At 39.1% G+C, this 23,253-nt stretch overlaps 1 pseudogene; it reads left to right on the forward strand.

The window, feature by feature from the left end:
* Positions 1–9,850: 9,850 nt before the first annotated feature.
* The window catches only part of LOC149209679 (uncharacterized), a 61,103-nt pseudogene continuing 47,700 nt past the window's right edge, over positions 9,851–23,253 (forward strand).

Consider the following 23,253-nt stretch of genomic DNA (forward strand, 5'->3'; position numbering starts at 1 on the left):
GATCGAGCGGATGGTCGTATATCTGGCAACAGGTGCAAATATCTCATCATAGTCTATACTTTCCTTTTGGGAGAAACCTCGAGCAACAAAACGAGCCTTATACTTTTCCGTGCTTCCATCTGCTGCATGCTTTATCTTGTAAAACCATTTTGAAGTAACAATTGTCTTGTCCAGGGTCTGGGAACTACTTCCCAGACATCATTCTCCATAATAGACTCATATTCTACGGTCATAGCATCCTTCCATACTTGATTCTTGACGGCATCTAAGAATGATGAAGGCTCATTTTGTATGATCGTGCTCATGATGGTCAGGTATCCTTGATACCTATTAAGTTTCTTACTTTCACGAAACGTTCCTCGGGGTGCAGCATGTCCTTCAGCATCATCAAGTAACCCCTTAAGCCATGAAGGCCTCTTCCTAGAAGAGGAAGGCTCATATGGACGAGGATCAATCGGATCCATGGGTTCTTCTACATCAGGCATCGATTCATCATCCTTTTCTTTCGGTTCCTTGGTGTCGGCTTCTTGAGAGCTTCTCAAAGTCGGAAGATTGATCACCTTGCTGAGAGCCATATCTTCGTCAAAGGTGACATCATGACTAATTATGACTTCCCTTTGACCAGCTACATAGATTCTATAGCCTTTAGTATTTTCACCATAGCCCACGAAAATTCCCTTCTTTCCAGATGCTCCCAATTTATTTCTTTTCTCTTTCGGCACATGAAAGTATACAGGGCTTCCAAAAATTTTAAAATGAGAAACATCAGGTTTCTTACCGGTGAATTTTTCTTCAGGAGTCTTGGAACCCAATGCTTGATGAGGGCATCGATTTTGTACATATACGGTAGTGTTTGCAGCTTCAGCCCATAGAAACTTAGGAAGACTTTGGTCATGTAGCATGGCCCAGACAGCTTCCATCATCGTGCGGTTCTTCCTTCCCACCACACCATTCTGCTCAGGAGTATGTGGTGTAGTAGTCTCCCTCTTAATGCCAACCTCAAGTATGCCTGAGTAAACCAATTGTAATATATCGGAGGTCTTGCTTTGGCTTGAGGGGAATGGTCTCCTTTTGAGCTTTCCTTTGGCACATCCCGGACATACACCTTCTTTCTCTACTTGGAATTTGGGCATCCCTGTTACCATCTGTCTCACATTGGGTAGAGCATTGTAATGAAGGTGGGCAAACCTCCGATGCCAAAGTTCGGACTAAAGAGTTGTGTCACAAGACATGACACCTGGCAGACATCCATCGACCTGATATAATGAATCAACACTAAACCCAAGAGTAAAGGCATCTTTAACATTATTTTTCCATATACATACCTTGCCATTGCTGAAGGTTACCTTGTAGCTTCTGTCTTCTATTGCCAAGATAGACACTAGGTTCCTTTTGAGGTCAGGTGCATTTAATACATCCTAGAATTTCTAGCCTTCTTGAATGCTTGTCCTCTTCCTTGATTCCCAGCTCTCCTCTTACCTTTGCTGTTGAATTTGTCATTCCTTTGATTGCCATCAGAGGGATTTCGAGTTGCACCACTGTATATTGTACCATGCTTCTCTAATCATGATTATCATCATGCTGCCCATTCCATGATTTTATCCATCATAATGCTGCTCAAACTAGTGTGCATCATCATCATGCTATCCTATATGTCCATGATCTCATGTTGCCCTTTATGTCCATGATCTCATTCATCATGATCTCATACATAGTGACTTGCTTTATCACAAATGTAACATCGTCATTTTCTTCTAGCCTTAGGTCCAGCCTTTCCTTTTGATTTAGTCCCGGAATTATTTCTTTTCTTTGCATGAGAAGAAAAGGCAGCAGGAGGACCTTTAGGCATGGGCATTTCTTGCACTTCTTCCCTTGTTTCTTCTTGAATGCATCTAGCCATTCTAGGAATTACATTATTGTTCAAAAGAGTAGTCCTGAACACATACCATTCAGATGGTAATCCTTTGAGAGTTGTGAGTGCCATTTCTCTGTCAGTAATGGTTTCCCCAATAGATAGGAGATCGTTCTTGATCTCGGTGATTCTTAAGAAGTATGCTTGCATACTTTCATCTTTACCCTTCTTGATTTCCCTCAACTTATTTCTAAGAAACAAAACTTGATTTGCATCATTAACTTTAAATAAACTCACCAGTCTGTCGTAGATTTCTTTGGAGGTGTCTAGATCAGAGATGTAGGCCACCAAGCACTTGTCGATAGAGTCCCAGATGATCTTCTTTGTTTTGACTTCTCCATTTTTCCATTTGTTCCAGGCAGCAGCAGATGCATTTGATGAAGGCTCAACAATATTGCCTCTTACATGGTCCAGCACTCCTTGATCTTCAAGGGTTAGATCGATAGACATCTTCCACCTGTGATAGTCAGCTTTCTCACGGAGCTTTTCTTCAGCAGGAAAGAGTGTTGAGGACCCCATAGTTCTTTTAGGATAGCCTTGCCAATCTTCTCTTCAATGATTGCTCTTGCTCTTGCTCGGGCTTTGTCTTCACCTCAGCTCTGATACCATGTTAAGTTATGGTATGTTCTATGCTTATAACAGTTTACTTCTTTTTCTTATTATATTCCACCGATTAGCAATCACATGTACATAAAGTAAAGTGCAGATAGAACATTAAACGATCGACAGAAAACAAGCCAAGACAAGAGACACAAGATGTGGCGGCTAGCCAGGGACAAACCCCATAATGTGTGGGGAAACCCTTTGATCAAATCTTCTTTTATCTTCAATAATTCAGTAGAGAGAAATAGTACAATAAATCTGATTCATATCAGTAGTAGCAAACCCTAGATCAGCAGCATCAGCATTAGCGGCTTCATTATCAAACTAGGGCAGACGATATCTCACAAACCGACCGTCGGATTGACTTCATTCCACCACCAAAAGTTTCGGCTTCCAGAGGAGGTTCAGATGAACCTACAGCGCAGTTCATATGAGGAGATCTTCTAGGCCATGCAAGTCAATCTTTACTTCTGCAGTTGCAGCTTCAGTTTCAGCAGTTTCCAGCTTCAAACTAGGGCAGTCGATATCTTGCAAACCGTTCATCGGATTGACTTCATTCCACCACCAAAAGTTGCGGCTTTCAAAGGAGGTTCAGATGAACCTATAGTGCAGTTCAGATGAGGAGATCTTCTAGGCCACGCAAGTCAATCTTTACTTCTGCAGTTGCAGCTTCAAATTCAACAGCTTTCGGCTTCACATGTGTGAGAGAGAGAGACCCATTTCAGCGCAGTAGAGAAGAGACTCATATCTGCGCAGTAGAGAGAGAGAGATATGATGAGATGAGTGAGTCTAAATGAGGAAAAGTCCTCTTATATTTATACACAACGTTGGTGGGTGAATAGATGCAACTGTTGGGCTTCTGAGCCTACATGAGTTGTAGGTCGGCTTGATAATAATTCCATAATCAAAATAAATTCATATCTCCATGAATACTTATCGGAATCGGATGATCTTTATAGCAATACTACACCTCTCGACGAGAGGAATCTAATAAAATTATTATCAGCCATGAATAAGATGACCCACATGAAGTTTTTCCCTGGTTTCCAATTTTAACATACTTGTACCAAAACCACACTGAGATCAGAATTTATGGTTGTGAGCTATCCCCCTATAAGTTGCCCAAATACCTCCCTATGAGAATATTTTCTCTTGAGTACTTCAGAAAAATCATTAGCTCTGATGAGATCCAATTCTTAGCTTATAGGAAGAAAACCCAGTTCCAAGTGAAGAACCAAATGGGCCCATTTATTTGCCACAACAAATATGATGGACCAGAGGTCGATAAGTTACTTCAACTAATGAAATTCAGAAACAATTTCATCTGGCACTATGACCCTCGTGGGGTCATAAAAAAACTCAGACTCAAGGTCAAGTTAGGAGCATACATCCACCACCCAAGGCCTGACATTAAACAGTTTACTAACCAGGATGAGTGGGTGGAGAACACCTTGATTGACATGGACAACACTGTTGTGGATGTAGAGAACACACTTATTGATTTGGAGAGACAATTTGATCTCAACTCTTTCCTGTAGGTTCCAGAACAAGGGGAGCCAATGAACATTCCTCTTGTCATACAAAATCCAGTAAATGAGGAGAAGAATCCTAAAAGGAGCAGGGATGAAGTGGGTGGAGAACACCTTGATTGACATGGACAACACTGTTGTGGATGTAGAGAACACACTTATTGAATTGGAGAGACAATTTGATCACAACTCTTTCTTGTAGGTTCCACAACAAGGGGAGCCAATGAACATTCCTCTTGTCATACAAAACCCAGTAAATGAGGAGAAGAATCCTAAAAGGAGCAGGGATGAAGCATCTAGCTCTACCATGGAAACTACTAATGAGCTGATTAAGCCAAGCAAGAGGTGCAAGTTGAATCTTGTCTTTGAACAGGAGGATAACATTGCATCAAAAAAAATAATTAACTCTGAGGCAATGGGACAGAAAGGTAAAGAAGCAACTGCATCATAGGAAACACAGCAGTCATCAACCTCCAATACAGAAATGATAGAGAGAAAAAAGAGTATGAAGGTTTCTTCCTATGTCAGGCCAACTAACAAGGAAAATGACATCAAAGACATATGTAAAGAAATAAAGATGAGGAATGAGAAACTGAAAGCAGAAACAAATGCCAAGTACCTCAAGCTTACACCACAAAACCAGACTAGACTGATGTTAGCCTTTGACATCAAAGAAGGAAAAGTGCAGGTCTCATTCTTGTAGCCCACTATACAGCAACCAAAGACACCAGCAGATTACAAGAAGACAAATTTTGAGGTGCTGGCCAGGGATGTTCATCCCATTAACTAGATAGAGTTTCATAAGTAGGCTGGAGAAATGATCTACTCCACCCTCACAGCAAAGGCCATGGCTACTTACAAGTTGCAGGATTCATTAGACAATGTAACAGCTCAATTCAAGCTGGAGAAAGCCTCTTCACAGGCTAAAGACACCAAGATAAAGTCCTTGGAGGACTTGGTTATTGAACTGGGCCATGACCCAAGTGATGTTAAGGCCACAGAGAAACTGATTAAAAAGAAGAATGAGGACATAGCAAACCTCAAGAAACAGCTCAAGTTACCTCATTTGCAACACCCACAGATAAAAGAAGTCCTGGAAAGCCAGACCAATCATGAGGAAATGATGGACTTAGTGTTGCAACTGAATGACTAGTTAAAGGAGATGAAGAAGGAGATGGATAGCTTGATTCAACTCAAACAAGCTAGTATTGATAATGCTCCTGCAACTGTCATTCCAACAGTGACCACAATTGTACCTTCTACCTTGGCAGCATCATTAGCTCCCACTGCTCCAATGGCCACTTCACTTTCGACATCTGCACCAAATGCATCAGCAATAGGATCAATAGCAACAGCCTCCACAAGTGATGAAGAAAACAGGCTGGTCAAAGCAATGGAAGAAATGTCCATTCAAACCAATGAGATGAACGAACTCAAGGAAAAAGTCACTTGCCTAGAGACAGATTGCAAACTTGCCCAAATCATGCATAAAGGCGAAAAACAAAAGGATACAAGGATGAAAGAGAGGATAAAAAGCCTAGAGAAAGAACTAACATTGAGTGAGCCTATAGGTAAGGCTAAAGACCAACCGTGGGCCAATATCATTGACTCTGTCAATGATATTTGGTCATCCATCTAGGTTATTTTCGAACAGATTTATTTAATAAAACAGACTACAGAAGCCATAGAAAGGGTTAAAACAGAACTTAGAGACATGCCAGAGGAAGAAGCAAGAATCATCCACTTCCTCAACTCCAAGAATAAGTATGAACTACAAGAACTGGAGATACATGACAGGAGAGGTACAATTTTGGAAGTCAGAAAAGTCCTCACTAAGAGGAATTTAATGTTGAATTTAGAAGATAAGTGTCAAAACATGCAACTAGCCATTGACAGGTTCATGGCTAAGTTTGAACTTTCGAAGGAAAAGGGAATTCCTAATCCCTTAGTAATAAATGATAAGTTAATGACACATGAGGACTATAATAAGAATATTAGGGAAGTGGCCAGATAACAGGTAATCACTTCATTCATAAAGGGCATGTAAACAGGCAAAGTGTTGTACCAAACTTTTGAAAACTTGTTTTACCTCCAGCATGAGGTAAAACACTTGTTTATTAATAAGCCTACCTTTGCCAAATACATAGAGGCAGATGAAATATACAGAAAAATGCTCAATATCCAATTATCAGATGAAGAAAGATGGGGAAAACTCAATGATTTACTGTAAAAACACAGTAAAAATATAAATGTATAGTAAAAAGTAAAACAACACAGTAAAAGGATATTGACAAGTCAGCAAGGTTAAAGTGTATCAGGCGAAAGAGTATCAAGTGAAAGGTTAAAGTAAAATAGAACATCCAGCGTGAAGACCAAACAACCAAGCAGCATAAAGGGCAAAATATCAAAGAGCAAAGCCAGCATAACCTAAATAACAGGGACATCAAGCAACAGTTCAATAGTTGTCTCTATCTTCTTGCAAGAAGATATTTCTTTTTTCCTAGATTAGCTCTCAATGCAGTTTGAGATATTTTTGTAATTCCTCTTGTATAAATACTTCATAATTTGAAGTATTGTGGTGGATTATTTTACATCTATAGAGTTATTTTGATCTTAAACCTAAGGGTGATTGTACCATTTTCAAGTCAACAAACTAGACCAAGTAATAAAAGCATTTAGCTACAGTATTCATGAGATGAGCCATTTGTAGTGAAGTATCTTCTTTGTGTGATTTTGTTACTTTCTTATGTGTTTCGTAATCTTAAATGTGTTCTAAATTTGAATGAATTAACTGGAAATATCACTCAGAAATTGTTTAAGTACACTCTGTTTTGCACAGTTATTCATTTACATATTTTCCTCTAATACCCATATTTGAGAACCCTTAATTGCTCTCTCATCCCAGTTGACCTCATTCATTCTTTCCAGAGTCCGGCATAGGGAACCCTTAGTTGCTCCCTGTATCCAATTTGAAACCATGTCACGATTTAGCCTTTGAGATCTACAGTAACTCATCTATCTTTCCCTGTAGACATTTTTTTTAGAACTGAATCCAATCCTGTTTGTTTGACATTCGACCCCATAGCCCAATGGTTAAAGCAAACCTCTGTTCATCTAAGTAAAGTGATCCCACCACCCAAAATTTTAAACCAAAACCCAAGTGCAATCAATAACTAGCCTAAAATCATCTTAATTAAAACAAAGTTAAATTATAAAGAGAGAGCCCTCTCTAAGCATCATGAAGGGTAGGTCCTGATCTCCAAAAGTGGTTGGCGGTTACCTTTGACTTTTCTTTCTTCATTAACTTCAAAAGAAATATCAAAGTGATAACATGTTCCAAATATGTAGGGGAAAGTTTGGGACCCTTAGCCAAACATGAGCCAAGGAGAATGACAACGTAACCATATCAAAGGTGGGAGACTAGAGTTGCATGAAAAGGATAGGATTTCCCTAAAACGAAGACCCTGATTCATAAATATTTTTCTTATCCTCAATATTATAAAAACACACACAAAAAAATTCATGAGCCAAGGGGTAAATATTCAAATCAACATCCAAGAGGGATTTCCACTTATCAAAAATAAATTTGTATAGTTTGGTCAATCACAGCCAAACCATTAAACCTATAGACCTAACCTTGATCTAAAAAAAAATTCACCATTGAGGACATCCTCTTTCAAAGGAAAATTAAGGGTGGGAGAATCCTGAACAGCCGAAAGAATAGAACTAGATTTTCCATTCCTTCAATAGAAATATATTTCTTTTCTAAATCGCTAGAATTCCCCATTGATCAGTGAGTTGCAGAAACCCTAGTAGCTGCTCTACATCTCGCTAAGCCAAGAATCCCTATCCTCCTTTTGTTATAAAGTCTTTTTTTCATATATTGTTTCTCATAAATATGTACTAATTTTTTGTTAGAAAAAAAAATAGTAGCTATAAATTAAGATTCATTTTACCATGTAAAGTAAAACTAGTGTTGTGGCTTAGCCCCTGCCACCAAAGTTATATATTATGCTTTCATAAAAATTTCATATTTATTTTTCAAAGTTAGACATTATCACTTGCATTGGTGAATGTTAAACTAATAGTGGTCAACAAGATAAATAGTAAAATCCATTTGACCATATAAATTAAAACAAGTTTGCAGGGCAGCTTAGTCCCTACCATTAAATATAGAAATTATGTTATCACACAAATTGCATATTTATTTTTCAAAGCTAAAAATTATCACTTGCATTGGTCAATGCTAAACTAACAGTGGTCAATATTAAAATTCATTGTTATAGTCATGCCTTGGAAAGTACTAACAAATTGATATCTGAAGTGTAGAAATTAATTGCCTACTATGACACAAGGAGTTGCATAAATTTTGGTGAGTATTAACCACTAGTGAATATGCACATTTACATTTTTGCTCCTACTTATTAAAGTGTTGAATAACACATAAATAATGGTGCATTGAAACTCATGGTAAGCTTATTTATTTACATCTTATTTCTATACATTTATTTATGCAAAGACTTGCATAAATTATGGTGGGTAAATATTTTTTTAAGTAAATATGAGTTATTTTCAAGGATTTATATTTTGGGTGGTTCTCCTATAAAACTTTATAATAAAAAACCACTAGATAAATATCTAAAAATAATGTCATGAATAGTGCAACTATAAATTATAGTGAGTTATCCACATGGAATTTTATTGTACAAACGCTTCAAGTTATTGTCCAATCAAATGTTTGAAAAATAGATTTTTAAATATTATTGAAAAATGAATATTTACTTTTCAAATTTAATCATTATAACTTGCATCGGTCAATGCTAAACTAATGGTCAACACTAAAATTAATTTCTATAGTCCTACAAACTAATAATGATTCATATTCAACCCGAATGCAGGTGATTATTATGAAATTAATGCAAATTAGACAGAAGGATGGCAGGCGGCCAGGCCACATGGCCACCCGCGTCCCCTTCCATGCCAATTTATGGTAAGTTACAGTTGGTCTGCAAGCACCATTACTCTGGTGCTCAAGTCAAGGAACTTGTAGCAGGCATAAGGCCATGGCTTCTGCAAGCCATAAACCATTCATCCCTTCCCCACTAAACTGCTCTTGCCCCCATCACGCTGCGAAGCCGAGCTCACGTACCATTACTGGAAGGCGATGTTGGATTCTCAATTGTGTTGATCTGGGGAATGGCTTCCATTTCCCCCAAACAACTCACTGTGCACTGAATCCCACCCCAAATTCCTCTTCTTCTCTTCTGAATGGCTCCATCAACCCCAGAGATACCTCTAACTCCCCAATTGCAAACATTGAAAACAACACAGTCATGACGAACACTCGCCAATGAATGCATAGTAGAAGAGCTGGAAGACGAGGTGGAAGCATTCGCCTCCCCACAACGCCCAGCCCTGAACCTACAACTCCTTCCTCTTCCCCTTCTGCTACTCATTCCAGAGGTCCTTTCTCCGGAAGTTACCCTGACACTTGTAGTAGCAGAGGTCGGGCACAAGCCCATGGTGCTATAAGAGTGAACACAGCTACCCAAACAACCAATCTCCCTACCCCACCTCACCCCACTCACCACACGACCCAATTTCGCTTCCATAGTACATTGCTTCGTCTCGATATCATAGCCACTGTCACTGTGACCTTCTGTGAGGAAATTAGTCTGCGGGATGAGCAGGAAGCTCAGACCCATGACTTTGGACCAGAGAAAAGGAACAATGGCGAGCAACAAAAGACAGTTAGAAGAATAGGGATGATAGTGAACCAGAGGAAGGAAACGACAGCAAGCAGCAGATGGCAAGGAAAATGAGCATTCTGCATGGCAAGGAGCCAGCTAGAGACAAGCATGCAATCGAAGGCAACGCGAGTGGCACGAAGGCAGTTAGTGGCATCCCTGGCGACATGTCAGGCAAGCATGCAACCGAGGGCAGCTCAGCAGGCATGCAAGCCGTTGGTGGAATCTCGCGTGACACGTCAGCAGAGGATGATGACTAGTATGAGTACGCGTGTCGCATTGTAGAAGAGCCTACTTCACATGACACCCAAGGGTTCCATCCAGACTGCTAATCCAGTCGCCAAGTGTCACTTCGCCGCTCGCTAGATGTTTTACGGTTCTGTTTTATGAAGTTTTTCTCTTCTGTTTTTTTCAAACCATCTGGAAAGTTTTGACTAGTTTTTGATCTAGGACCCCTGTGTGAGCCTTTTTAAGTTCATCCTTAAGACCTCGGTGTGGGATTTTTATTGGGTTCACTCGGACTGGTTTCCCCTTGGTGGGCACTGGACTATAGTCTTTTGATTATTTTTGACATAACTCTGTTCAACACCGCAAAGGTCGGCGCCTCGCTGTATTATTAATTTTGTTTTTTATCAATAGAATAGTATTACTTAGAAAAAAATAATGATTCATATTCATAATAATTATATTTCAAAACTTCATAATTTTTAATTAATAAACACATAAAAATTCAATATGTACAGTGGTTTTTTTTCTAAATTTTATTTATCTATCTATATTTATATTCAACGCTATGCATATCACATTAAAAAATAAAATAAAATAAAAACATAATAAAACATGTGAAAGAAAAATGTTGGGAAGAGAGAGAAAAAAAAAATTAATAAAATAAAAAATAAGAATATTTTTATATAAATATGTGAAATATATATATAAATACAAATAATATTATTAAGAACATAGATCCATCTTAAATTCAAATCTATTAAGCATAGACAAGAATCAAATCTTTAAGGTGAAAATATTTCCTCGAGCTTTTTCTTAAAAAAGCTTTGCATTTTGAGAGATTTGATTTCTCTCAATGCTTAGTAGATCCAGAGTTAATATATATCTATGCTCATTTAATACAATTATTAAATTACTCATATATGTGTACATCCATTTGGAAATAGAGATTCCAAAATTTTAATTTAATTATCAATAATTATTCATAAATCAAAGGTTGAGATTTATCTCCATAATAATTATGATATATTTATCATTTTAATTAAATTAATTAATTAAAATAATCTCATGTAAACAAGTGTCATATGAGATAAGTAATGGTTTTTTAGGTATGTGGTATTGATAAGCCATGGTATTGTAACAAATCCTATTTATAGATTAAGAATCTCCACAGAGGGTGGGTCATGGTTAAGAGTCTTGTTACATGTCTTTTTAAATGTATATATGTTCAACTTATATATTAATAATTTTTATTATAATAATAATAATTTAAAATAAGGCTATAATTTAGTTAATTATCATTATTGTTTTAACCTTAGCAATGTGACACCCACGGGGGTGTTTAGGTGTACTGTTAAGTCAATCCGTGATGTGAAGTTCACCCGTTCGAAACTCCTTGAGAAAAAATCTAGCCATGTTAAGGGTTGGTGTGTCCCAGGTCAGGTGCAATCCTTGGGAGATTTTGATAGCTTAGATTCCCCTGGCTCACGGTTTCTCAAGCCATAGGTCAAGTGTGATGCAGTCTCTAGAGAACTTAGACCACTTGACAAAAAAAAACTTTAGCAATGTGACACCTCATGAAGTAAGTGTTTTGATATTTATTATGGATTAATGGATTTCGATACAGTCATTTAATTTATATGGTTGTACTAGTAATTATGTAAATTATTAAATAACAAATTGCATCATGTGAATATGTGTATATATAAAATAAATAGTTCATAAAAAAGAATGTGATTGCTAGAGTCATTAATTTTAAAAATTAGAAAATGATGGCAATCAACATATATCAACCATATTTATAACTGTAGTTTTACTATTAAAATATTTTATTTATTTTTCGAAGTTAAGCATTATAAAGTGCGTTGGTGGTCAATACGAAAATCCTTTTCTATAGTCCGCATTAGCAAGGACAAATAAATTTATATTTTAAATGGAGAAATTAATTGTGTATTTTGTGCATAATTTTTTATTGGTTGTGACCACTAATAAGTCTTGCACATCTACATTTTTACTTCTACTTATTAAAGTGTTGAAGAACGCTTAAATAATGGTGTGCACTAACTCATGGCAAGTTTATTTATTTGCATTATATCTTTATAAAAAAATTATACAAATACATGCATAAATTATGATTGACAGTAATTAATGTTAAATATGTTATTTATCTAAATATAAGCTATTTTCAAAAATTTATATTCTAGGTGTTCTTTTTGCAAACCTTTATACAAAAAATAAATACACAAATATCTAAGAATCATGGCATAAATATGGCAAATATATCTAGAAATTATGGCACACAATCTATGAGGTAGTTATCCACATTGTATTGTGCAAAGCTTTCAAGTTATTGTTCAATCAAATGTTTGAAAAATAGTTTTTTCTTAATAAAATTGAAAAATAAATATTTATTTTTTCAAAGTTAAACATTATAACTTGCATTAGTGCATGCTAAACTTATACTGGCACGGAAAAATAGATTGTTATAGTCCTGGCAAGGACTAATAATGATTCATGTTCGTAACCATTATATTTTAAAGCTTTATATTTAAATTTAATTAATAAGTGTCTACGAGACGGTGATCGGTGCTTTGTTAAGTAATTTCTTTATGTGAAGTCACCGGTTCAATTTCCCCCTTAATTCCTTATGTGAAGTCAGCGGTTCAATTCCCCACCCCCATTAGCGTGATATATTGGACATGATGAAGATGCAGTCCTACCAAGATTTAAAAAAAAAAAAAACTAATGAGTATATAAAAATTCAATATATTGGCGCCTCAAGAGCAGAGCCATATGGTTAAAACCTGGAGATGATAATACAAGATTTTTCCATAATTCTGCCAAAGACAGGAGGGCCAACAACACTAATTGGAGCATGCCCAATGAAGAAGGTCAGTCTGCTACATCTTTTCATCAGCTTGCCCACCTCATGAACTCATACTTCCAGAAGTTATTCAAGGCCCCCCTAGAGCATCCTTGGCTGAAATTATTCACATAGCACGGTTATTCCCTCGATATGTGGATCATGAAGACTCTGAGGAGCTTTTCAAACCCATTTCCATGAGAGAATTAGAGGGCACTATAAAATGGTTCAAGAAGGATAAGAGCCATGGACCGGATGGGCAGACAATTGAGTTCTATATTGCCTTTTTCGACATCATTGGATAGGATCTACTCAATATGGTGGTGGAATGTAGACTCACTGGTCATCTATATGAGGCCATCAACTCCACCTTCATCACCCTTATCCCCAAGGTGGACTCACCCAACTCCTTTGATGACACAGGCCTATCTCTCTCTGCAACTGCCTGTACAAAATCATTGCTAAGATTATTTCCAACTGCCTTAAACCCATTATGTCTAATCATATCCTCCTTGAGAAGTTTGATTTCCTTCACAAGCGACAAATCCATGAGGCTATGGGCACTTCTCAAGAGGCCCTCCACTCTATCAAGTTGAAGAAGCTCAAAGGAACCTTTCTCGATATTGACTTATCCAAGGTCTTTGACAGGGTTAGCTGGTTATATATCAAAATGCTCCTTACCTACTTGGGCTTCCTGGTATCCTTCATCAACTGGACCATGTGTTGCATTACAACTGCATCTTTTAGTGTCCTTATAAATGGCTCTGCCTCATATTTATTTCAAGTTGAACATGGTCTGAGGCAAGGTTTCCCTCTGTCCGCTCTCCTCTCCCTCCTTGTTATGGAACGTCACAGTAGACACATACACTAGGCCAAAAGGGAGAGGAGAATTATGGGACTAAGTATCACTGAACAATGCATCATCACCCACCTCCTATTTGTGGATGATGTGATTATATTTTTAAATGGAGGCATCCAAGACTCCACTGCATTCCATGAGATCTTGCTACTTTTCACAGTAGCTACAGGTATGGAGCCCAACAGGATGAAATACATTATCACCTTCTCTTCTTGCACAATTCAGGAAATGCAGACAACCTCTCAAAGGTTTCCCTATCAGCACAAAAATGGAGTCGAGACTTAAATATTTAGGATTCTGGATCAAACCCCATAGGTACAAGATTGTTGATTGGACTTGGTTGGTAGCCAAGATCGAAAGGAGGCTCCACAATTGGAATCATAGATTCCTATCAAGGGCAGGAAGGCTAGTCCTCATCAAATATATTCTGGAGGCAACGCCAATGTACTAGATGTCATTAGCATGGATTCCTAAAGGAATCCTAGCCCGGATCCTAAAATCATGTTGCAAATTCCTTCGGAGTGGACATAAGGAAGGGGAACCTTTTACATGGGTGGGATGGACCCAAATTGCACTTCCAAAGAAGTGGGGGGGTTGGGGACTTAAAGATTTATCAAATTTTGTCCATGCTTTTGCTGCAAAAATGGGATGGCTCATTCTCACTTCCAACAACCTTTGGAAGGAGGTATTACATTACAAATACATCTGGCCACTACCAATCATGGATTGGATCTGGCTTCCTACTTGGAATAAATCGGGTGTTTCGTTAATTTAGAGAGTTGTCCTCCATGCACTTCCCATTGTCAGAAATGGACTTATTTGGCACATTAGAGATGGTCAATATGTAAGGTTTGGCAGTGATCCTTGGACTGGCTATGGGAACCTATATCTTCTCCCCCATGACCTCATCGTACACCTTAAACAACATGAAATTCACAATATTGTGGACATTGCAGATATGGAGAACTCCACCATATTCACTCAAACATGGAGAACAACTGGGGATCTAGGCATTAATAGGTAGATTTTACACAGAATGTATATGTTCTGAGTTAATAGGTAGAATTTATTATATAAATATAAATAATATTATTAAGAATGTGAATAGATCTATCTTAAAACACCCCAGAGGAATTAAATGTTAAGCAAACATTTCCTTAAGTTTTGTTTAAAACAAGGTTTGCATTTTGAGATATTTGATTCCTCTGGATAGATCCAAATTAAAATGGATATATATATATATATATATATATATATATATATATATATATATATATATATATATATATATATATATATATATATATATATATATTTAATACAATTATTGGTTTCTAAAATTTTAATTTAATTATCAATAATTATTAGATGGATGGTATGATTTAATATCCACCAAATATTCTAGAATATTCTTAGTAGTATTCACAAATCAGAGGTTAAGATTTATCTCCAAAGAGTTATGTATTTTTTATTCTTTTAATTAAATTGATTAATTAGAAAAAATGTCATAGGGACAAGTAGATAAGTTATGATTTTTTTTGGCATGTGATATTTATAAGCCTTGGTATTGACCCATACTATTGTAACAAATTCTATTTACATATTAAGAATATTTCTATAAAATGGGGGTGAATCTCCATGATTAAAAAAATTTTACATGTTTTTTTAAATCTATATATGTTTAACTTATATATTAATCATTGGTGGAAAAATGGAGTGTGAGTTGTTTAGGTTTTCTCAAGTTGTGAATGTTTCTCAGTTGTCATTGTTGGCCAAGGATTCACTTCTTCTTTCATGAATGGACTACACTGCAGAGTTGTTGCCTTCGACTTTAGTCTATGAATCAACATATGGGGGAATTGTTTCAGATTTGCAATGGAATGCCCCCTCATTTGTTGCACCAAGGTGTCGATACTATTTATTGCTTAAAAAAAACCAAGTATTGAACATTAATTCATCCACCTAAGGATTAATATTTCTACCTCAAGGCAGTCGGAAAAATCTATGCAAGAGGATTTCAAGAACTAAAGTTGGTGCTATATGAGTTTATCTAAGGTCTAAGTCTTTCTTATGTAAGAAAACTTATTTTAATTATCAACATAACAAATTTAACGAAATCAAATCTAACTAAGGAAAGTAAATTTAAATGCTCATCTAATTATTGAATAAAGATTCTAATTAGGAAACAGCATAAAGAATTTCAATTCTGGAATTATCAACGAGCTAACCATTCATAAAAGAATATTAAAATAATATATTCCATCATCAATTCCTCAAGAAACAACAATAAGGAAACATCAACACAAAATTAAGGAAACAACAATGGAAAATTAAGGAAACAATTATCGTCTACCAAAGAAACAACAAAACAAAATAATGCTATGAACTTTGTTGCTAACAAAACATAAGTGAAACTCTTTATGATCACCTTATCAGAAAATAACTATTTTATTGGCCTGTTGGGGCCTGACCAAGGTTCGGAGGTGATTTAGCCAAACAAATCCCGGTACTACTGGCCCTTTCAGCAATAGTCCGCGGAGCGCAGACTGAGGTCTCCCCCAAAGTAGTATGGGAGGGTGCTAGAACCAGGTTTCTGCACCCTGGAGATGTTTGATGAGTGCAAGTGGTTCATGGTTCGACCCTGGGCGCACGTTGCTACGCACACTTACCCGAGCCTCACAGCCTGAGATGTTGCCTTTGCGCAGCCCTACTTGGGGGCCAAACAATGTTATTACCCAAGTCCTTAATAGTAATCTAATATTATTTGATTAAATTAGCTTATCTGTATGCTTTCATTTATACTTAACAATATTCACAATTCATACAATGCGCGCAGTAAAGAAACAGTATATTCGCAAATGATATCAAACAAGTAATAACTCAGAACATATACACAGAATTGGAAACAAAACCTTTCTTTATTAATCTCTTCCCCGGTTACAGACTCAACTCTACCCTGCGCACTCAACTGCAGGGGTCCACGCACTCAGCTGCGGACTCTACTAGGCCTCTGCGCACTCAGCTACAGAGCCTTTTCCTACTTTACGACCCAAGACACCCTTCGCACTATGACTTAATCTCTAAGACCCTTCATGTCCATCCTCTATTAGATGATATCTTTACAACTTAGAGCCTCACTCTATTTAGACCATGGGTAGGCTAACATTACATTCAAAACTTAAGGCAGACAACCCTATGACTCTAACATACATTTTGTGCTTGTAATTCGCAGAACTTGGGCTTTGAGCCCCAAAACATGTTGTGGGGGGATTGCATGCCCCCCAACACAAACATAGTGACTCACCCTCGAGTCACTTTGTCAGCGCGACGATCTTGGCGCGGAGTCCCTCCAACTGCTTTCGAATGGTACTGATGTCTACACCGCACTAAGCTGCTGCTTGTTGAACCTGTTGCATCCATTGTTCTGAGACCTCTATGACTAAACTATTCCCATCCATCTTGACTAGTATATATTTATAGTCCTGCGCCTTTTTCCAGCTCCCTGGAGCGTGAAGACTGTGCTTCTGTCGGTTAGCTAGATAGCCAACCCACCTGTGTAAGGCTTCAATCTGATGCCATTTACTTTTCCTGGGAAGGGTTCTCCATTTAATTTGACGAGTTGGATTGTGCCTCCATCTGTGACTTCCTTAACTATGTATGGTCCCAACCAATGCATCCTGAATTTTCCCAGAAATGTTTCAAACTTACTGTCATATAGCAGTTCTAAGTCATTTACTTTGAATGTGCATAACTTAATATGGTGATCGTGCCAAGATTTTTCACACTGCTTTTGAACCTGCTGATGAAAACCAGCTAAGAACTGTTCCCCTCAAGTTCTTCTAACTGCACGAGTCTTTCTTCTAGAGCTTCACAGTCCATCATCCCTGTGAGCACTGTTATTCATAGACTAGGTATGATATATTCCATTAGCATGACAGCTTCCACGCCGTAAACTAACCGGAAAGGTGTTTGTCCCGTCGGTTTCTTACACATTGTTCTATAAGCCCATAACATTGCTGGTACGCGTAGGTCACAATCACTTCACTGCACCTTGCACACTTTGGTCAACGCAGTCTCCATTATTTTGTTGAATGCCTCTACTATCCTATTAACTTGTGGGTGATACGGTGTACTCTTCTGAAAATACACCTGGAACTCTTCTGTGAGAGTGTTGATGGTTTCATTTAGGAAATGTGTTCCGTGATCACTCATTAAGATTTTCGGACAGCCAAATCGGGTCAACAGGTTGTCAAACAAAAACTTCGCAGTTGTAGCGGTCGCGCAGCCTTTGACCGGATACGCCTCCGCCCATCATGCCAAGTACTCCGTTGTGGTGATGTGTAGCGCGCGCCCATCTTTCCTTGAGGTTTTATTGGTCCCACAAAGTCGAATTCCCATTTCTCAAATGGTTGCAACGTCATCTGTGGATTTAATGGAATCTCGTCCCTCCATGATGGTTTTTCAGTCCTTTGACATATATCGCGGGTCTTACAATGTGCTTTTAGATCCTCGTGCAGGGTTGGCCGCCACAACCCTGCACAGAGAATCTTTTGTGCAATTTCTCGCCCTACATAGTTTCCTCCTACAACGCCCCCATGTTCTTCTGCAAGGAACTGAATTCATTCAAATTCAAGTATGTATCTTCGCAATATCTCATCATTGCCCATTTTATATAGGTGCCCTACAATGATAGAAAAATCTGTCATGAGCACCACCAATTCCTTCTTCTATTGGACGGAGTATTCCTTCGGCGTGGTCCCTATGGCCAGAAAGTGGATTATATCTTTGAAGTCTCCATCCATGACTTGCACAACAAAACGCTGAGCATCAGGTAGTCCCTTCTCACAATTTGTGGGTTCCTCACCCATCTCAATGCGTGAAAATTGATCCGGTCCTGCTTTCAGGCATCCCGGCTTTACCACGACCTCAAAAGCATATTCCTAGAACAATAAGAGTCACCTGCATATGTGCCCCCCCAACACAGGCATATTGACTAGGTATTTCAGCGAGGAATGGTATGTATACATATTGAAATATCCTCCGAGCAAATAGTGTCGTATTTATGGAGCACATACGCAATCTCCACCCCTCGTGCTCGGTGGTGGAATAGTTCTTCTCTGCTTTGGACAATCTGCAACTTGCAAATGCAATAGGGTGATCCAAGCCTTCCCCGCCCTCTTGGGTGAGCACTGCTCCCAGCGCGATTCATGATGTATCAACATGGACATGAAACTCCGCATCCCATTTTGGGAAGACCAAGATTAGAGCAGAGGCCAATTTCCCCTTCAGGACATCCAAACTTTTCAGTCAATCGTCTTTCCAGCAAAATGTAACATCCTTTTTCAATAATTTTTCCATCAGCGCTGTGATTTGGGCATAGCGTTTGATAAACTTTCTATAGTACCCGGTGTGTCCCAAGGTAGCGTGCAGCTGTTTAACTTTTCGTGGTGCTTCCAAATTTAGAATAACAACAATCTTTGTAGGGTCCACCATCAGTCCCTGTTTGCAGACGAAATGTCCCAACAAGTTTCCAAAGGGAACGAGGAATGTGCACTTCTTAAGGTTCAGCGTAATCTGGTGTCGTCAGAATTATCGAGCATCAAGCATAAACTTGCAACATGGTGCTTAACTAATCCGAAGATAGTCCAATCATCCATATAGACCTCCAAGAACTTGTGGATGTATTCTTTGAACGCAACAACAATGATGCGTGGAAAGATGCAACAACAATGATGCGTGGAAAGATGGTTGGTGCGTTCTTCAATCCAAATGGCATAATGGTGTATTGAAAATAGCCCCATTCTGTTGGGAAGGTTGTTTTGCTCTTGTCTTCTGGCGTGACCTTGATCTGGTGGTACCCCGAGAACCCACCCATGAACGAGTATTCTTCTTGTTCGCCAACATTTTCCAATACTTCATCTGTGAATGGTGTCGGGAATGGGTCGTGTACACAGGCATCGTTCAGCTTCCTGAGGTCCACGCATATTCTTATTTCGCCCTTCTGCTTTTTCTCCTGTACTACCATAGGACTCACCCAGTCAGATTCTTCCACTGGCTCAATAATTATGGCTGCGAGCATTTTGTCTAGTTCTATGTGAACCTTTTCCTTATATTTCATTTTCAAGCGGTAAGGCCTCTACTTAACCGGCTTCACATCGGGTTTTAGGGTGATCTTCATCATCCCTAAGTCTCCAATGATCCCTTTTAAATCCATAATTTTAGTCAGGAATAAGACTTGGTATTCACGGAATAACTCAGTGATCTTATCCATCGTGGCATCATCCCAATAATCTCTAAGCGTTGCATACTTTGTTTCCGTGTCTGTCCCAATGTTTACCTGCTTCGTTTTTAGTGGTGCGGTGACGTCGGGATCCTCAATCAATGGTCCTCGAACCTCGCAACATCCTTCTGTTTCTGGAATGTTAATATTCCGTGGATCCTCATCATCCTCCTCAATATTTACATTGTAACATTCTATCACGCAGCTTAGCTGTGTCGGCCATTCCGGATGAAGCACTTCCATTGGCTCCTAGGGTATTTGAAGATAGTTGCTTTTATTACTTACAGCGCATCATCAACTGTATCCCACCAATGATCTTCAAAAGTGAAATTTAATAGAAATCCCTCGCACAAGATATCCCATTCACTCGTACCATGGCGGAGCTCTGTCTCAGTATACCAATTCATGGGTATGACATCTAGGGTATGATAGAACAAATGCACCCATTCAGGTTATGGCTCTTCCCTGTAGACCTTGGTCCCTTTCGCGAGGTGTGCACATGGATCATTGCGGTCATCATATTTATTTGTTATTCACATCTGCGGTTTCCCAAATCATAGGTACATCATCTTTCTGCATGCGCATCAATTCTCAAAACTTTGTTGGTGCGTACCCCACCACCTTGTGAGCGTAGCGCACAATGCCGATTTCAGGGCATCAAAGCGCTGCTATTCTGGAACTTCTCTTTCAAATTTTGTCAGGAATTCATCCACCTCGATCAACCTATCATACATAGGTAGATCCCTCACCTCTGTTGCTACACATCGTAGTGACCTTATCATCACGTTGGAGTTTAGCGTGGTTACCTTGTGTAACTGGTTCTTCCATCATTCTATTTCCTCATCTGAATTCGACGTGTAGGAGCTTTCGCACTCCCATGAAATCCTACCATCTACTTTTGGATTCACCCAATCCTGCTCTCATGCAGTTATCTTGTAGATACAGTCGAGATCATCATCACTATCATTGTCGTGCACCAGTTCTGTGTATCATGCTCTTTCCGTAAGGTCTAGCAATACCACTACGCGTAGTGACTTTTTCTCGAAAAATCATTTTTCGCTTCTTGAGATTAATCACCCCATTCATATTGGTGGCCCAATCTATTCCTAGTAGTGTGGGATATGGATTGATGTCATCAACAATCTCTATCACTTCAAAATCTGCAAGTGCGTTCACACCTTCAATATCCACCATTACTCCCTACAATCTTCCCATGGGTAGGATCTTTTGTTGGTTCGCCATTCACAATTGAATAGGAGACCACTGCAACGCGGGCCTGCCCATGCGCTCCCATGTCTGCTTTGGCAGTACATTTACGTCCGATCCTAGATCCAGAATTACTTGATCCATTTCATACTCCCCGATTTGCGCAGTCAATCTCATCTCCCTTCCTATTCGCGATGTATGTTTCCCAAGCTTCCAAACTACACGTGGTTCTCTTGAGCCCGCACCCCCAGTGATAAGTTCCTGCAGTCCCTTCACCGCATTTTTGTCACGCAGCAGCTTCATGCATGTCTTCAGAAAGGTAGTGAGAATTGAATGATCCATATACGGTTCTTGTTGCTCCTTACTACCTGAAGTGGAGGCCTCTGTGAAGCTCTTCTTAGCTTCCATGAATGTCTCCTTCGCATGCTCCAAATCAAATGTAGGTTCCTTTGTAGGAGCCTTGCAAACCCACACACTTTCTTCAGGCTTCTTACCTTTTTCATCTCCTATCGTGATACCACTTTGGAGCACTATGTTTACATTCGGGTCCTCTTCGTGCGGCTCAGATCTCATCATTTGTAGGTTCTGAGTTGGGGGAAGTTGGAGTATTCCTTTATCGCGCAACCTCGCTATCAGTGGAGGGCAGTCCTCCATCTCATGATCAAATTGGGTACAATATAAACATGATGCTCTCATTGGATTTGTACAATCGCAGGCATAATTCCCTGGCCCTCCACAATTGTAGCAAATCAACTGTCGCGACCCCTTCCCGGTCCCATTCCACCTTGACCTTGTCCGTTCCCCTGAAATCTAATGCGCGCCATCCCTGCATTTTGATCAAGGGCTCATGTTTCGATCTACACCCTATAGGTAGGGGTACGATCCATCATTAGTTCATAGCTTTTGCAGGTGCGCTCATCATGGCCTACCGACTTGCAAAAATTACAGAACAATTGGTGGGATGTCTGCATATACTTCTGTAATAGATGAAAATTATCCATCGTATGTTTTCCTCCTATCTAACAAATCGCGCACCATAATGTAAGCGTCGCGCTCGATCCTGCTTGTGCCTTTAGTCTCAGTGGAATTGGCCCTCCCCCCACCAAGTAATTTGCGAAGACCAGACAATGGTCCTTGTCATATCCCCATCCATTGCATTTTATGCACCATACCACCTCGCGCACCTTTGGACGAGTTGTATTGTCCTGTTTTAAACCCTGCATTTCTAAACACAAATTCTTTAGTTGCACGTGGACTTGTTGGACTCCTAGGCTAGGATCTTGTATTGGGGTCTTGTGCAGTCTCATTGCAATCTCCAACGCTTCGGCGTAGGTGGATAACTTCTGCTACGACAGCACCATTCTTAGTTGAGGCGTTAGTGACGCTACAAACCATGCGCGGTGTTTCCCATCTATCAAGGTCATGTTGGCTTCATGAATCATTCCCTTCAGCATCTAATCTAGCTCCCAGGGGTTCTCGCCTGGAAGCATCGCAATTTCCTTAAACCCAATAATCGACTGCGTCTCCGATTTTGGCCTACTAAATTCCCTATTCAGTGTAGCTTGGATATCTACAATCCATGTGTTCAGATTGGAATTAGAGTGCTTAATGTACCATGTCAGTGCGTGATCCTGCAACGTGCTTATCAGTGTTGCCTTCTTTATGTTGTCATCCGTGACCCCTTGCGCTTCCCATACAGCCTTTACCATGAACCAAAATTTGTCCAGATCTTTGTTCCATACTCCCTTGAATACCGGCAACTTTATTGCACTTGCTATACTAAAATGCGAAGGTGGCGGAGGTGGTGTGCGCAGAGATGGAGGTGAAGATGGTGAAACTAGTGGCGGTGTAAGTGGGGGTGGTATGTGCAGAATTCGCTGCCTTATCAGGCTAATTGTGCTTCTCGGAGAAATTTTCGTGAGCTCTTCCTCGCTTTCCTATCGAGGCGAAATCAAGGGGCTATTTTCTATCTCTACGCTACCTTCATTTCTATAGATTCTCTCACTTCGCATAGCCCCAAACATCAATT

Source organism: Pinus tabuliformis, chromosome 1_2, assembly GCF_031772625.1.
Source record: "Pinus tabuliformis cultivar Carrire ecotype Pingquan chromosome 1_2, CPIR1, whole genome shotgun sequence".
Classification (NCBI taxonomy): Eukaryota; Viridiplantae; Streptophyta; class Pinopsida; order Pinales; family Pinaceae; genus Pinus; species Pinus tabuliformis.